This window comes from Salmo trutta, chromosome 7 (genome assembly GCF_901001165.1).
Source record: "Salmo trutta chromosome 7, fSalTru1.1, whole genome shotgun sequence".
Lineage (NCBI taxonomy): Eukaryota > Metazoa > Chordata > Actinopteri > Salmoniformes > Salmonidae > Salmo > Salmo trutta.
In genome coordinates, this window is record NC_042963.1 from 27488503 (window position 1) to 27503529 (window position 15027).

Below are 15027 nucleotides of genomic sequence, written 5' to 3' on the forward strand. Positions count from 1 at the left end.
ATTTTTTGAATAAGGCTGTAACTTAACAAAATTTGGAAAAAGTCAAGGGGTCTGAATATTTTCCGAAGGCACTGTATGTAGCACGTGAGTTTGGGGAAGATAATTTTCACCATAGAAATGCACCTTTATAATAAAAGCATTACATGCATAATTGCATTTGTGGTCACTTTTGAGAATGGTGTTTTCCTGCTAATGGAACATTCGCGCTTGTAGCCTACTGCCGTGTGCACATTGCTGTGCTTATGATGTGAAAAAAAAGCATAATAGTTTATCAATTTTAAGCTAAATGTTCTCATCTGCTGCATCAGGCTCATTGCTTAAAACAGGTTTTTTGATGCTAGTTGTTGTATGAATTTGGGATATATCGCATCCCACAACTGTCCCGGACTATGTATGGAATATTTATTTCACGCACTGAATAGAATAAGTCAAATTTTGTACTATGGGGGATAGTAGATTGACATAGGCTAGTGCTTTTGTTGTTCGTTAGGCCTACTCATCTTGTTGGCTGACGAAAAGTAAATGTGGACAGTTCTTCCAATATCTTCAACGTGCGCCTCGGAATTGCAGTTGCATCTCCGATGTGTCTTTCTTCACTTGTAGCCTGTGAGAAAGAACTGATCATGTGACTGAGAGCCATGTGAGTGAGAGGTGCTTTGGCACCCAGCGCGGAGAAGGGAATTATAATTATTATATTCAGCCAAAGGGAACAACGGCCACTGGCCAAAAAAGGCATGGATTATTTTAGGGGGATTATAGCCACACAAAGAGGATGCAGGCAGGAAATTTGAGGCCTTATCAAGTGCTTGTCAAATTGTAGATGAGAGACTGATGAAGTGTGTACAGCCTGCGCAAAAAAAGCAGAACTCATGCCTTTCATGTGATTTTTTTCAAATAATCATTAGAGTTGCATCATGCAGCCTTACAATGTATTAAAAATCAAAACATATAGCTCAACATTTTTATCACAACTAAAGTTACATAAATAACTTTAAATGAAGCATAGAAGAGTGCCTGTTTCTTTGTTAACCGGCTCAACACAGAACAGCTGCATGTGCACACTCCCTCAAATCGTTTGGAGAAAATGTATTTTCAATTTTATTCAGTTATGTTCAATTGTATTCTTCATACTACTCTTGAGACTCTCATCCCGTTAGCGGGATCATTTTCCAGCGAAAAACTCCTAGCGACATTAGCATAACGAAATTCAATATATATTTTTTTTCAAATATAGGACTGTCTCATATCGTTTTATAGATACACCTCTCTTGAATCGACCCTCGTTGTCCGATTTCAAAAAGGTTTTACAGGAAAAGCACAATATTAGATTATGTTAGAGGAGTACATGGTAAAAGTAGCATCATATGAATTTTCCGACCAGGCACATGCATCACATATAACCAAAAAACAGCTAAATGCAGCACTAACCTTTTACAAACTTCATCAGATGACACACCTAGGACATCATGTTACACACAGCATGCAATCTTTTGTTCAATAAAGGTCATATTTCTATATAAAAACAGCATTTTACATCGGCACCTGACGTTGACTAACTATTTTTTCATAAAATGCGTCCCGGGAAACAGTGCTACAATTTTATAAATTACTATTCGAAAACGTTTTTTTTTTTTTATATTGTCAATCTAAGATTTATAGATGAATATCTCCTGAAAACACCCGTCATAACAGATTTTAAATTAAATTTACAGGGTAATCACACTTTGAGATAAAAGGGGATGCGATACTCAGAAAATGAGCTAGAAAGCCTAGCTCGTCGCCATCTTGGAACAATCGCACATCACATCTGATCTTGTATAATATTGCCAATAATCCCTCACCTTTAGTTGTCTTCATCAGAAAGCACTTCCCAGGTCCACGACAAATGTATTTTCGGTCGAAAAAGTCCATCCTTTATGTTCCATTAGCTTGCTGTTGTTAGCGCGTCCTAAGGCTGTAACCAAATGTTGATCCGTGCGCGGCACTTGGCTAACGAAAAATGACTATTTTCCCTCAGTTAGGTTCGTTCAAACATGTCAAACGTTGTATAACATTAATCTTCAGGGCCTGTTTCAACAAGAGAGCCAATCAGATTCGAGTGGGACGATTTCATTGTGTTTCAAAACAATTCCAAAGGTGGGGGCAGACACGGCCGCCGACGTCACAATGCTGATGGCCCTCCTACTCTGGAAAGTGCTCAATTATCATTTTTTCACGTTGTGAATTACAGGGAAGGCTGTGAAGTCGAGTCCACAATTCAGAATCCCACTTCCTGGTTCAATCGGTCTCGGGGTTTTGACTGCCATACGAGTTCTGTTATACTCACAGACACCATTCAAACAGTTTCAGAAACTTTAGGGTGTTTTCTATCCATATAAAATAAGTATATGCATGTCCTAGCTTCTGAGTTTGATTAGTAGGCCGTTGAAAATGGGAACGAATTTTTTCCAAAATGCGCTGTGGCGCCCCCAGTGGTAGGATATACGCAAGAGGTTAAATAATGCCACAGAATTCTAAGCAAATCTTGTCTGCTAAATGAACTAGTGTAACCCACAGCCATATGGCATTGCCAGATCAGGGCCTAACATACACTCTAAAAATTAGGGGTTCAACAAGGGTTCTTCTAAGATCCTCAAAGTTCTTCGAAAAGCCTTAGGGTTCTTGGTACTGAAAATTGCCCCCAAAAGGTACTTCCAATAACCCCATAGTAGGTGGGGTTCATTGAGGAACCTCCTTAGTTGGTGGCGGTTCAAGTAGGAACCTAACTGCCCAACTGAAAAATGTGGATTTGAAAGGACAGCAGGTGCAGGTACTTAACTGAAAAATGTAAAGTTCTCCTCAATTTAAGGTAAGGTTTATCCCTTGTATGATCTAAAGTGATTTTGTTTTATGACGATAGCATCTTTTATTTCATATTTGTGCAAATCTTTCTAAAACAGAAAATGAACACAATTCAATGGATATCAATCAACAAAGAGGTAAGAATATGTACTGTATGCTATGAGAATATGTTGAAGGCTAGCTGTATTGGGTGCAGATGACTGAACTGCTCACTTTTGGGTCTGTGTCTGCAGGTAGTGTTCTCCTGACATCTGCCAAACCCAGATTTGTCTGTCAGACTGCCAGATGGTGAAGCGTGATTCATCACTCCAGAGAACGCGTTTCCACTGCTCCAGAGTCCAATGGTGGCAAGCTTTACACCACTCCAACCGAAGCTTGGCATTAAGCATGGTGATCTTAGGCTTGTGTGTGCCTGCTTGGCCATAGAAAACCATTGAAGCTCATGAAGCTCCTGACGAACAGTTCTTGTGCTGACGTTGCTTCCAGAGGCAGTTTGGAACTCAGTAGTGAGTGTTGCAACCAACGACAGATGATTTTTACGCACTAAGCGGTTCAGCACTAGGCCATTCTGAGCTTGTGTGGCCTACCACTTCGCAGCTGTGCCGTTGTTGCTCCTTGACATTTCCACTTCACAATAACAGTACTTACAGTTGACCGGGGAAGCTTTAGTAGGGCAGAAATTTGACGAACTGACTTGTTGGTAAGGTGGCATCCTATAACAGTGCCACGTTGAAAGTCACTGAGTCCTTCATTAAGGCCATTCTCCTGCCAATGTTTGTGTATGGATATTGCATGGCAGTGTGCTCGATTTTATACACCTGTCAGCAACGGGTGTTGCTGAAATAGCCGAATCCACTAATTTGAAGGGGTGTCCACATTCTTTTGTATATATAGTGTACTAATCATTATACTAGAACGAGATGTTGCCTTGTGCAGACAGGAAATAGTTTAGTGCAAATCCAACCCTTGTAATCTTGCTGGTGAAATGTATGGAAGCAGGAAGTGATGGGATCCTTAGATTAAAAATCTCTAAGGATTCTGCCCTTTTTTTTCTTTTTCTTTTTACAATTCTCACCTAAAATGACATACCCAAATCCAACTGCCTGTAGCTCATGCCCTGCAGCAAGGATATGCATATTCTTGATACCATTTTAAAGGAAACACTTTGAAGTTTGTGGAAATTTGAAATTAATGTAGGAGAATATAACACATTAGATTTGGTAAAAGATAATACAAAGGAAAAAATATGTTTAAAAAAAAAAAATTGTACTATGATCTTTGAAATGCAAGAGAAAGGCCATACAGTATTATTCCAGCCCAGGCACAATTTAGATTTTGGCCACTAGATGGCACTGTGTATTTGCAACTTTTTAGACTGATCCAATGAACTATTGTATTTCTGTTCAAAATGTTGTATTAAGACTGCCCAAATGTGCCAAATTGGTTTATTAATACATTTTCAAGTTCATAACTGTGCACTCTTCTTAAACAATAGCATGGTATTATTTCACTGTAATAGCTACTGTAAATTGGACAGTGCAGTTAGATTAAAAAGAATTTAAGCTTTCTGCCAATATCAGATATGTTTTTGTCCTGGGAAATTTTCTTTTTACTTACAACCTCATGCTAATCGCATTAGCCTACGTTAGCTAAACCGTCCCGCGGGGGACCCACCGATCCTGTAGAGGTTTACATACACACTACTACTACCAAGTTCAATTCCAGATACATTTCTCACAGAAGGTCTGAGTGGCACTTGGAGGTGCCACTGTGATAATAGTTTGCCTAAGACTACCACAACAATCATATTATTTTTGCTAAATAGTTAGGCTATATTAAATATATTAAAGCAGAGATGACAAACAAAATACTTTTAATTTCACCCATAAAACAATATAGCCTATTATTAAAGTACAGTATGTTTACAATATCATTAACAAGTCTTTTACATGTTGTTCCAAATTACATTTTATATAATCAATACGGTTTAAGGGGGCACTTTTGTCATGACAACAAGGTGAAGGTGCTCTACTCATATTGCACAACAGAATCATTCAGATTAACCAAAGCACAGCATATAACAACCATCTCGTATAATTGAGGGATGCCTCCTTTCATATCTGGAAAAGGACAAAGTAGTAGAAGTAGAAACTGATGCTGCTGCAGCATTCCTCATCTTCACAGGGGGAATCCAGTTGACATTGGTGTCTTGATAAAGATCAGCTGGTGAACAGAACATAAAACAAATGAAAATCACACCTGATGTTAGAATATCACTTCTTTAGGTCACCTAAACCATCAGGGCTCTTGTTTGGTTGTGTTGAATTCATTCAGGTGTTTTAGTGTCATATAAAGATTCAATCTATTGTTGGGCTGGAACAATGGGATAAGTTGTCCTATCCCATTGAGGCATTTTTCTTATGCTGTAATGTCTATACAATTTCCCTCCTCTTATTAATAAAGTTCTCAACAAATGATAATTGGTTCAGTGCCACTGTAGTTGTTTTGGACAATAATGTCCTCCTCCAGGATATATGGACCTCATATTGTACAATTTGTGTCTCCCGTTTTCATGGTCATGGCTAGAAGGGATCCATCTTTTGTCAAATTAACGTAATTTACGCTGCAGGCTAGGATAATTAATGTAGCAGGTTAGGATAATTAGGTTAAGATAAGGAAAAGGGTTAGGGTTAGCTAAAATGCCAAAAATGTACTTTTGACATTAATTTGACAAAAGCTACATCCATTCTAGCCATGACCCTTTTTCATAGCTAATTTTATCTAACTTACTGTTGTTGTTAACACCTGCTTAGCATAACAGCTAAACTACACTCAAAATCAATCAGACTTGACATACCAGTGATGAAATGATCGTAGCAGACCTTGTACTGACAGCTGTCTGGGTTCAGGTCTTGACGGGCAAAATGTTTTTTCGCATTTCTGACAGTTCTTGAGACTTATCTTCTTGATGTCACCAATGGTGTTTCATGATTGCGGGGAATCTGTAAACATGTGTTTTTCATATTTTCTTTCCTGCATTGTTAGAGCAGCCAAATGCTGCACAGTAAATGGCCGTGGTAATGAATCAACTAGTTTAAGGCACTGTTATCATGCAGTTTGGGGTAGCCACTTAACTGTTGTTGCCGGAATAATTAATGCGGTGGTCTTCCAACATGACCGCCAGGAGGCATCATACGTCAACTGCAAGCCCTCTATGCAGTCAATCCTCAGCCATTCACTGGCTCAAATCAGTTCATGATAAGACGTAGACAAGTTGCAAATGCAACAAGTACTGAGGTTGTATCATATAATAGCACTCACAGCTTTCCTGAGACATTTAAGGTCTGTTTACATATATTTTAAAGGCTTTTTGTACAGAAAATGTGTATAAAACCTGTATAAACTGCATTAATAATTATATTACAATATTTTAAGTTGACTATAATTCCATTACACCATTTCTGATACATCGCATGCCTTACTTTTATTGTCTTGCATAAGTAAAAGCAGGAAATGCATCACCTATGCCTCTACTGCCATTCATTCCAATTAGACTGGTTTTGGATTTCCATTCTGGAACTTTGAGGATTCATGACATAGCCCCTCTAGTAATTTAAAAGAATCTCTATGACTATAGACACACACAAAGGCAGACAGACAGCCACACACACAGACAGTATAGACACACAGACAGAGTCTCTCACAGCCAATGCGCTGAGTCTCAGGGCCTGTTTGAATACCTTTAACATGCATTCTGACTTCCCAGCTGGCAAACCCCATGGCACATGCACTGTAAAACCTAACAGTATATCTTGCTAAAAGAATTAAGTACAATTTACTCAAAGGTTACTAAAAGTAAAATTTACTCACTTTCACTCAGTAGTTATTTCTCAATTATTAGTTATTATAGATTGCACTCAATATGATTGAGTATTTTTGATAGAAGAAATTAGTTAGATGCAAGCTCTTTCAAGTGTGACCTTGATTACGTCTGACGTCATGCACGTTGACGTTCCAAAGGCACATTTGTCAAGTTCCCAAAAATGATTTCCAACATGGCGGCAAAATCGCCACGATTCCTTAAATTGTTTTTTTCTCCATAGCAAGCTGTTATCAACTATTGCCGGCAACAGTGGATACTTTCTCAATGGTATAAAGTTATTAATTGTTAATTTGCTAACGTTACGTTGTAATAGCTAACATGACGTCATCAGATCCTCTCTCCTCGCCTCCTTCCCTCCCTTCTGACCTTCTCACCCAATGGGTTTTGAGATGGAAACAAAGAGAGAGGAAATGCAATTGAGATTCTCCCCATGACACTCAGAACTTCAAGGAGACATTGACAAACAGAATCCAGTATATGATGGACTATCCTTATCATCTCAAGTATAGCCTTGATGCAGATCACATTTTCCCTGTGGCGTCACCTACAGCCAACCTGTAAAGGAGTTCCTTGATCTCTGGCCTGCTCTGCGCATGTGGTCGAAGGTAAAATTGCACAGCTGTTTTTTTACCCAAATATAACAATTGTTTTGCTGTGCCAAACTTGTGATAATATTGCTAAAAACTGTCCTTTGCCGTCTGTCATTTCCAAATGTAGGTGTATGCAGTTTCTGCAAATAACAAACCAGGACATGCCGAACACCTTCGATGCTGCGCTCGACCGTCACACCCCTTCTTTGATGACCTTGTACTTCAGAGGGCATCAAAGAATGGAAGGATCGCTGACGCTTTGGTTGACATTCTGAGGTGTCATGATCTAGGCTACAGGTAAGACGGAGGACTCAGATCTTTAGGGCACTGCATATAACGCTGGAATCAGATCTGGTTCAATGATCAACTACTTGTTACACCTTGAAAGTATAATAATAGTATTTGAAAGGTAGCAAAGAGTTTGCCTTTTTGTAAATATTCAATTTTTCGATTGCACCAGGCAAATTAAACAAAGCCCAGCACTTATCACAAGTGATTTTAGGCGAAATATACAAATGTTTCTCTGGTGGATATTTTGTCAATTTTTACCAATGATATACTGTTGATGTACCAGGTTATATTAGTAAGCCTATGTCAGTGTTTCCCAACTCCAGTCCTTAAGTACCCCCAATCAGCTGTGCTTTTTCTACCCGCTTTTCGGAGGACAAAAGTAACTTTGTTTTACAAAGGACAAAAGTAACTTCGTTTTGCACAAAAGTTTTTTACACCTATTTTGTTTCATATACATTCATTTAATAGGTTTAAGGCAATCGGTTTCCTTAAACCATTTAAGTAGCAAGTTTTCACATTCAAGTGACCATAACTCAATTGTGTTTACGTCAACTTCACTCGCAAGGGTTACATGACAATAACATAGTATATTTAAGTAAAGTCAACAACATAATTTAAGCATTTCACTCAATTATTCAAGTAAAGTCAACAACATCATTTAAGTTAGCTTCAATCAATAGTGTTATGTTACATTTACGTTGTTTATTCAAGTACAGTTAACAGGAACACTTGTAGTACATTGCTTACTCAAACATTGACACTACAGCATAATCAAATGATTCATTTTCCAACTCAAATGGCTCAAGGCAAACGGTTTCCTCAAAACCATTTGATCATCTTACATTATCAGGTTTTAGTGTGACATCTTAATGAGGTCATTGTCTGGTTGTAAATGTCTTACACCATATTACAACTCTCTGGTCTTAACAATGTAACTGATGGTATTTTTAATGACAAAATCAAGACATTATGGGAATGATGTCATATTCTGGTTGTTATTTGTTAGCAAAACATCTTTATAAAACCAGTATGTAATCTGACCATGATGTCATTGCTACCAGTTTTCCCAGCTGGGTACTTCTATTCCCATAGAGATGATAGACCTGTAAATGAGTGGATAGGTAAAAACATGGTTTCCACCCTTTTGCTTTCACCAATATTACAGTGACAGATAAATGATTTTCCCAAGACAGATTGCGTTTCAGCTAGATCAGCTGCTGCTATTGTCACGTTCAGTAGATACAGTAGAACAATGAGACCTGAGCTCATTGTTACCGTGGATTCACTCTACAAAATCACTAATTTTCAATGGAGGGCAGAGACAAAGGAGCCAAAGAAATGGATACAATGCATTTAATGTAAAACAAATGGAATAGAGAACCACGTGGGCTCTATACATTATGGTACGCTTTCCTAGCCCTGGACTAAAAAGCAAGATGGCGCCGACAGACATGACAGCTCTGCTTCTAGCTCCTAAGCAACTTTGCAGTATTTCGTTTTTTTGTGTGTTATTTATTACACTATTAGCCCAGAACGTTTTTTGTGTTATTACATACAGCTGGAAATAACTTTTGGATATCAGAGCGGCGGTAACTCACCAGCACTACGACCAGGAATACGACTTTCCCGAATTGGATCCTTTGTTCGCACCCCCCAGGGCAATTTAACTCATCCCAGAGGCTGCTCCAAGACGCAGCCGGCGGAGAAGAGGTATTCAGAGTGGACTTCTAGTCCGACTCAGGAGGCGGGCACACCATCCACCGCTTCCAAGTATATTACTCGTTAATGTTCAGTTTCTGGATAATAAAGTAGATGAGCTCAAGGCAAGGATTTCCTTCCAGAGAGATATCAGGGACTGTAACATACTCTGTTTCACGGAATCATGGCTCTCTCCGGATATACTGTCCCTGTCCATACAGCCAGCTGGGTTCTCAGTACATCGCGCAGACAGGAATAAAGAACTCTCCGGGAAGAAGAAGGGCGGTGGTGTATGTTTCATGATTAACCACTCATGGTGTAATTGTGATAACGTACAGAAACATAAGTCCTTTTGTTCACCTGACCTAGAATACCTCACAATCAAATGCCGACCGTATTACCTCCCAAGAGAATTCTCTTCGGTTATAGTCACAGCCGTGTATATTCCTCCTCAAGCCGATACCACGACGGCCCTCAAGGACCTACACTGGACTTTATGCAAACTGGAAACCACATATCCTGAGGCTGCATTTATTGTTGCTTGGGATTTTAACAAAGCAAATTTGAGGAAAATGCAACCGAAGTTCTATTAACATCTGACTGTAGAATCTGACTGTAGAACTCGTGCTGGGAAAACACTCGACCACTGCTATTCTCTCTTCTGGGATGCCTACAAGGTCCTCCCCCGCCCTCCCTTCGGCAATTCAGATAACGTCTCCATTTTGCTCCTCCCTTCCTATAGGCAGAAACTAAAACAGGAAGTACCCATGCAAAGGTCTATTCAACACTGATCTGACCAATCAGAATCCATGCTTCAAGATTGTTTTGATCACGTGGACTGGGATATATTCCGTGTAGCCTCAGATAATATCATTGATGTATACAATGACACAGTTCATCAGGATGTGTATAGGGGATGTTGTTCCCACTGTGACTATTAAAACCGACCAAAACCAGAAACCGTAGATAGATGGCAGCATTCGCGCTAAACTGAAAGCGAAGCACTGCATTTAACCATGGCAAGGTGACTGGGAATATGGTTGAATACAAACAGTGTAGTTATTCCCTTCATAAGGCAATCAAACAGGCAAAACGTCAGTACAGAGACAAAGTGGAGTCGCAATTCAACAGCTCAGACACGAGACATGTAGCAGGGTCTACAGACAATCACGGATTACAAAGAGAAAACTAACCACGTTGCGGACACCAACGTCTTGCTCCCAGACAAGCTAAACACCTTCTTCGCCCGCTTTGAGGATAACACTGTGCCATCAACGTGGACTGCTCCCAAGAACTGTGGGCTCTCCTTCTCCTTGGCCGACGTGAGGAAGATATTTAAGCATGTTAACCCTCGCAAAGCTACCGGCCCAGAAGACATCCTTAGCCCGCGACCTCAGACCAGCTGGCTGGAGTGTTTACGGACATATTCAATCTCTCCCTATCCCAGTCTGCTGTCCCCACCTGCTTCAAGATGTCCACTATTGTTCCTGTACCCAAGAAAGCAAAGGTAACTGGACTAAATGACTATCACCCCGTAGCACTCACATCTGTCATCATGAAGAACTTTGAGAGGCTAGTTAAGGATCTTATCACTTCTACCTTACCTGACACCCTAGACCCACTTCAATTTGCTTACCACCCCAATTTGCTTACGATGCAATCGCCATTGCACTGCACACTGCCAAATAGCATCTGGACAAGAGGAATACCTATGTAAGGATGCTGTTCATTGACTAAAGCTCAGCCTTCAACACCATAGTACCCTCCAAGCTCATCATCAAGCTCGGGTCCCTGGGTCTGAACTAGAGGTCGACCGATTATGGTTTATCAACGCCGATACCGATACCGATTATTGGGGGACCAACACAAGCCGAAACCGATTAATCGGTCGATTTTCCCACCCATTTATTTGTAATAATGACAATTACAACAATACTGAATAAACACTTATTTTTACTTAATATAATACATCAATAAATCAATTTAGCCTCAAATAAATAATGAAACATGTTCAATTTGGTTTAAATAATGCAAAAACAAAGTGTTGGAGAAGAAAGTAAAAGTGCAATATGTGCCATGTAAGAAAGCTAATGTTTAAGTTCCTTGCTCAGAACATGAGAACATATGAAAGCTGGTGGTTCCTTTTAACATGAGTCTTCAATATTCCCAGGTAAGAAGTTTTAGGTTGTAGTTATTATAGGAATTATAGGACTATTTCTCTCTATACGATTTGTATTTCATATACCTTTGACTATTGGATGTTCTTATAGGCACTTTAGTACTGCCAGTGTAACAGTATAGCTTCCGTCCCTCTCCTCGCTCCTACCTGGGCTCGAACCAGGAACACATCGACAACAGCCACCCTCGAAGCAGCGTTACCCATGCAGAGCAAGGGGAAGAACTACTCCAAGTCTCAGAGCGAGTGATGTTTGAAACGCTATTATCGCGCACCTGCTAACTAGCTAGCCATTTCACATCGGTTACACCAGCCTAATCTTGGGAGTTGATAGGCTTGAAGTCATAAACAGCGCAATGCTTGAAGCACAGTGAAGAGCTGCTGGCAAAACGCACGAAAGTGCTGTTTGAATGAACGCTTACGAGCCTGCTGCTGCCTACCACCGCTCAGTCAGACTGCTCTATCAAATCATAGACTTAATTATAACATAATAACACACAGAAATACGAGTCTTTGGTCATTAATATGGTCGAATCCGGAAACTATCATCTCGAAAACAAAACGTTTTTCCTTTCAGTGAAATACGGAACCATTCCATATTTTATCTAACGGGTGGCATCCCTAAGTCTAAATATTCCTGTTACAATGCACAACCTTCAATGTTATGTCATAATTACGTAAAATTCTGGCAAATTAGTTCGCAACGAGCCAGGCGGCCCAAACTGTTGCATATACCCTGACTCTGCGTGCAATGAACGCAAGAGAAATGACACAATTTCACCTGGTTAATATTGCCTGCTAACCTGGATTCCTTTTAGCTAAATATGCAGGTTTAAAAATATATACTTCTGTGTATTGATTTTAATAAGGCATTGATGTTTATGGTTAGGTACAGTCGTGCATTGATTGTGCTTTTTTCGCAAATGCGCTTTTGTTAAATCATCCCCGTTTGGGGGAAGGCATTGATGTTTATGGTTGGAGCAACGTGTACCGAAGCGATTATATGCAACGCAGGACAGGCTAGATAAACTAGTAATATCATCAACCATGTGTAGTTAACTGGTGATTATGATTGATTGATTGTTTTTTATAAGATAAGTTTAATGCTAGCTAGCAACTTACCTTGGCTTCTTACTGCATTCGCGTAACAGGCAGGCTCCTCGTGGAGTGCAATGTAAAGCAGGTGGTTAGAGCGTTGGACTAGTTAACTGTAAGGTTGCAAGATTGAATCCCCGAGCTGACAAGGTAAAAATCTGTCTTTCTGCCCCTGAACAAGGCAGTTAACCCACCGTTCCTAGGCCATCACTGAAAATAAGAATGTGTTCTTAACTGACTTGTCTAGTTAAATAAAGGTCTAAAAAAAAATAAAAAATGGGCCAAATCGACGTTCAAAAATACCGATTTCCGATTGTTATGAAAACTTGAAATCGGCCCTAATTAATCAGCCATTCCGATTAATCGGCCAACCTCTAGTCTGAACTCCGCCCTGTGCAACTGGGTCCTGGACCTTCTGACGGGCCGCCCCCAGGTGGTGAAGGTAGGAATTAACACCTCCACTAAATTAATCCTCAACACAGGGGCCCCACAAGGGTGCATACTCAGCCCCCTCCTGTACTCCCTGTTCATCCATGAATGCGTGACCACACAGGCCTCCAACTCAATCATCAAGTTTGCAGACGACACAACAGAGTTGGGCTTCAAGGTAAGCTACAAGTTCCTCGGCATACACAACACTGACAATCTGAAATTGTCCACTCACACAGACAGTGTGGTGAAGAAGGCACAATAGCGCCTCTTCAACCTCAGGAGGCTGAATAAATTTGGCTTGGCCCCTAAGACCCTCACAAACTTATACAGATGCACAATTGAGAGCATCCTGTCGGGCTGTATCCTCGCCTGATGCAGCAACTGCACTGCCTGCAACCGCAGGGATCTCCAGAGGGTGGTGCGGTCTACCTAAGGCATCACCGGGGGCACACTGCCTGCCCTCCAGGACACCTACAGCACCCGATGTCAGAAGCAGGCCAAAAAGATCATCAAGGACATCAACCACCCGAGCCACGGCCTGGTCACTCCGCTATCATCCAGAAGGCGAGGTCAGTACAGGTGCATCAAAGCTGGGACTGAGAGACTGAAAAACAGCTTCTATCTCAAGGCCATCAGACTATTAAACAGCCATCACTAGCCAGCTACCCCCCAGTTACTCAACCCTGCACCTTAGAGGCTGCTGCCCTGGATACATAGTCATGGAATCAATGGTGACTTGAATAATGGAACACTAGTCACTTTAATAATGTTTACATACCGCTTTACTAATTTCATATGTATATACTGTATACTGTACGAACCAACGCTGGAGATGAGAAGCAGGTACGGAGAGTGAACATTTAATTTACACAGACATGGAACAGGACAGGAACAGCATCAGAACCGGGTAAAACAGAGACATACGACAATCAATGCGGAAGCGGGGAGCAGAGCTGGGGGCCAGACAAATATAGGGAAGGAAATAATACAGGTGATTGAGTCCAGGTGTGTCCAAATGGTCGCTGATGCACGTGACGAGGGAAGCAGGTGTGTGTAATGATGGTGTCAGGAGTGCGTAATGCAGGGCAGCCTGGCGCCCTCGAGCGCCAGGGAGGGAGAGAGGGAGCAGGCGTGACTGTATTCTATTTTACTGTATTTTAGTCAATGCCACTCTGACATTGCTCGTCCTAATATGTATATATTTCTTAATTCCATTATTTACTTCTAGATTTGTGTGTATTGTTGTGAATTGCTAGATATTACTGCACTGTTGGAGCTAGGAACACAAGCATTTCGTTCCACCCACAATCACATCTGCTAAATATGTGTATGTTACCAATACAATTTGATTTGATTTGAAAAGCGCTTTTAATGGAGAAGCTTTTTAATCCAGGACTAGGCTTAATCTGTGTCTGGGAAACCGGCACTACATTTTATTCTGTGTTAATTTTGAATGAGGAAATATTACCTGCAAAATGTTAGCATTAGTATCACATTAGCATGTCTGGCATGGTTGTGGATCAGCTTTGCTATGCCCAGAGATAGCGACAGTAGCTTCAGCCCAGAACACTTTTGTTATTTGTCTTCAAAGCACAGTGATAGATAGAGGGTTAAAAGGTCCTGGACATTACTGCTGCCCTCTCAGAAGGTGGAAAAGAGATTTAAGTCATGTGACAGTTAAGTCCCTGCTACTGTGTTATATAAGTGTGTGTGTGTGTGTGTGTGTGTGTGTGTGTGTGTGTGTGTGTGTGTGTGTGTGTGTGTGTGTGTGTGTGTGTGTGTGTGGGTGTGTATGTGTGTGTGTGTGTGTGTGAGGACACAATGGTCTGATGAATCACAAAGGGCCTTTGTTTGTATCACATGATGATAATTATGGCCTTTAGTTGATGTATTGCCCCATGATCTGATCTGGACTGGCAAAGCTGTCTGGGACAAAGATTAGCATGTTTTAGCTCCAACACACACACACACACACACACACAGTCATGGTACACTCTCTCACTCACACATGTGTACACACA

At 40.7% G+C, this 15027-nt stretch overlaps 1 protein-coding gene across 1 annotated transcript in view; it reads right to left on the reverse strand.

The window, feature by feature from the left end:
* The window catches only part of si:ch211-236l14.4 (SITS-binding protein), a 79450-nt gene that overhangs the window by 48362 nt on the left and 16061 nt on the right, over positions 1-15027 (reverse strand). The window lies entirely within an intron of this gene.